This window comes from Arachis hypogaea, chromosome 18 (genome assembly GCF_003086295.3).
Source record: "Arachis hypogaea cultivar Tifrunner chromosome 18, arahy.Tifrunner.gnm2.J5K5, whole genome shotgun sequence".
NCBI lineage: Eukaryota > Viridiplantae > Streptophyta > Magnoliopsida > Fabales > Fabaceae > Arachis > Arachis hypogaea.
In genome coordinates, this window is record NC_092053.1 from 91,124,642 (window position 1) to 91,127,874 (window position 3,233).

The 3,233-nt window shown below is 33.5% G+C and overlaps 1 non-coding gene across 1 annotated transcript; it reads left to right on the forward strand.

Annotated features, from left to right (window-relative positions):
- Positions 1–243: 243 nt before the first annotated feature.
- Positions 244–351, forward strand: LOC112774778 (small nucleolar RNA R71). Its single transcript, XR_003189239.1, has one exon. It is a non-coding gene; the product is annotated as a small nucleolar RNA R71 (small nucleolar RNA).
- The last annotated feature ends 2,882 nt before the right edge of the window (positions 352–3,233 follow it).

Genomic DNA, 3,233 nt, shown 5'->3' on the forward strand with positions numbered 1-3,233 from the left:
CTGAGCCAATATGGCATTCAGAGTATCAACTTCAAGAACTCTCTTCCTTTGAGGCGTCCCATTATTCACAGGATTCCTTTCAGAAGTGTACATGAACTGGTTATTTGCAACCATGTCAATGAGTTCTTGAGCTTCTGCAGGCATTTTCTTTAGGTGAATGGATCCACCTGCAGAATGGTCCAATGACATCTTAGATAATTCAGACAGACCATCATAGAATATATCCAGGATGGTCCATTCTGAAAGCATGTCAGAAGGACACTTTTTGGTCAGTTCCTTGTATCTCTCCCAAGCTTCATAGAGGGATTCACCTTCTTTCTATTTGAAGGTTTGAACATCCACTCTAAGCTTACTAAGCTTTTGAGGAGGAAAGAACTTGGCTAAGAAAGCCGTGACCAGCTTATCCCAAGAGTTCAGGCTATCTTTAGGTTGAGAGTCCAACCATATTCTAGCTCTGTCTCTTACAGCAAACGGGAAAAGCATAAGCCTATAGACCTCGGGATCAACCCCATTGGTCTTAACAGTGTCACAGATCTGCAAGAATTCAGTTAAGAACTGAAAAGGATCTTCTGATGGAAGTCCATGAAACTTTCAGTTCTGTTGCATTAGAGAAACTAATTGAGGTTTCAGCTCAAAGTTGTGTGCTCCAATGGCAGGGATTGAGATGCTTCTTCTATGTAAATTGGAATTTGGTGCAGTGAAGTCACCAAGCATCTTCCTTGCATTGTTATTATTTTCGGCCATGTCTCCTTCTTTTTCGAAAATTTCTGTCAGATTTTCTCCAGAGAGTTGTGCTTTAGCTTTCCTTAGCTTCCTCTTCAGAGTCCTTTCAGGTTCAGGATCAGCTTCAACAAGAATGTTCTTATCCTTGTTCCTGCTCATATGAAAAAGAAAAGAATAGAAAATATGGAATCCTCTATGTCACAGTATAGAGATTCCTTATGTAAGTATAAGAAGAGAATAATGGAGAAAGGAAAAGATAAGAATCCAAACACAAGGGGGAGGAATGAGTTCGAATTCTTGGGTGAAAGAGTGGTGTTAGTAGATGAATAAATAAACAGAAGGGGATGAGAGATGAGAGAATTCGAAAATTAAATAAATTAAATTAAAAAATATTTTTGTTTTAAATTAAATTTAAAGTTAGAATTCGAAAATACAAAAAAGAGAAATGAAATTAAATTAAAGTAAAAATTAAAACAATTAGTTAATAAAAAAAAGAATTTTGAAAAAGAGGGAAGGGATTTTCGAAAATTAGAAAGAGAGAGTTAGTTAGGTAGTTTTGAAAAAGATATGATTGAAACAAAAAGATAGGATTAGTTTGAAAAAGAGTTGAAAATCAATTTTAAAAAGATAAGAGGTTAGAAAAGATTTTGAAATTGATTTTGAAAAAGATGTGATTGAAACTTATTTTGAAAAAGAAATTTAGAAAGATTTTATTTTGAAAATTAAAGTTGATTACTTGACTAACAAGAAACAAAAAAGATATGATTTTAAAATTTAAAGATTGAATCTTTCTTAATAGGCAAGTAATAACTTGAAATTGTTGAATCAATCACATTAATTGTTAGTAAAGGTTTCGAAAATAGGAAATAGAAATAAGAAAAAGATTTTGAAAATAAATTTGAAAATTTCGAAATTATGAAAGAAAAATGAAAAAGATTTGATTTTTGAAAAAGATTTGAAGAAGATAGAATTTTTAAATTGAAAATTTGATTTGACTCATAAGAAACAACTAAATTTTAAAAAGTTTTCAAAAAGTCAACTCAAATTTTCGAAAATTTATGAGAAGAAAAAGGGAAAGATATTTTTTTGATTTTTGAATTTTTAATGAAGAAAGAGAAAAACAATGAAAAGACTCAAAATATGAAAATTATGAATCAAAACACACAATGTATGCAAGAATACTTTGAATGTCAAGATGAACACCAAGAACACTTTGAATGTCAAGATGAACACCAAGAACTTATTTTTGAAAATTTTTAAGAAAAGAAAAACATGCAAGACACCAAACTTAGAAATTTTCAATGTTTAGACACTAAGAATTAAAAAATGCATATGAAAAATAAGAAAAGACGCAAAACAAGAAAATATGAAGATCAAACAAGAAGACTTATCAAGAACAACTTAAAATTTGACTCAAGACTCAAACAAGAAACACAAAAATTATTTTTGATTTTATGATTTTATTAAATTTTTTTTTATTTTTCAAAAATAAGAAATAAAAAGCTTAAAAATAAAATAAAATTACCTAATCTGAGCAACAAGATGAACCGTCAGTTGTCCAAACTCGAACAATCTCCGGCAACGGCGCCAAAAACTTGGTGCACGAAATTGCGATCATCAACAATGGCACCAAAGGCTTGGTGCTCTCAAACGTGAATCACACTTTGTCACAACTTCGCACAACTAACCAGCAAGTGCACTGGGTCGTCCAAGTAATAAATCTTACGTGAGTTAGGGTCGATCCCACGGAGATTGTCGGCTTGAAGCAAGCTATGGTCACCTTGTAAATCTCAGTCAGGCGGATTCAAATGGTTATGGTGAATTGATAATAAAAATATAAATAAAATATAAACTAGGATAGAGATACTTATGTAATTCACTGGTGAGAATTTCAGATAAGCGTATAGAGATGCTTTTCGTTCCTCCTGAACCTCTGCTTTCCTGCTGTCTTCATCTAATCATTCCTACTCCCTTCCATGGCAAGCTGTATGTAGGGCATCACCGTTGTCAATGGCTACATCCCATCCTCTCTGTGAAAATGGTCCAATGCGCTGTCACTGCATGGCTAATCATCTGTCGGTTCTCGATCATACTAGAATAGGATTTACTATCCTTTTGCGTCTGTCACTACGCCCAGCACTCGCGAGTTTGAAGCTCGTCACAGCCATCTCTTCCCAGATCCTACTCGGAATACCACAGACAAGGTTTAGACTTTTCAGATCTCGGGAATGGCAATCCATGGGTTCTAACTTATACCATGAAGACTCTAATATCTCAGACTCGGTCCTCTGTATTAGATATCTAAGAGATATTCATTCTAGCTTGTTTTGCATGTAGAACGGAAGTGTTTGTCAGGCACGCATTTGTAAGTGAGAATTATGATGAGTGTCACATAATCATCATATTCATCATGTTCTTGGGTGTGAATGAACATCTTAGAATAGGAATAAGCTTGAATTGAATAGAAAAACAATAGTACTTTGCATTAATTCATGAGGAACAACAGAGCT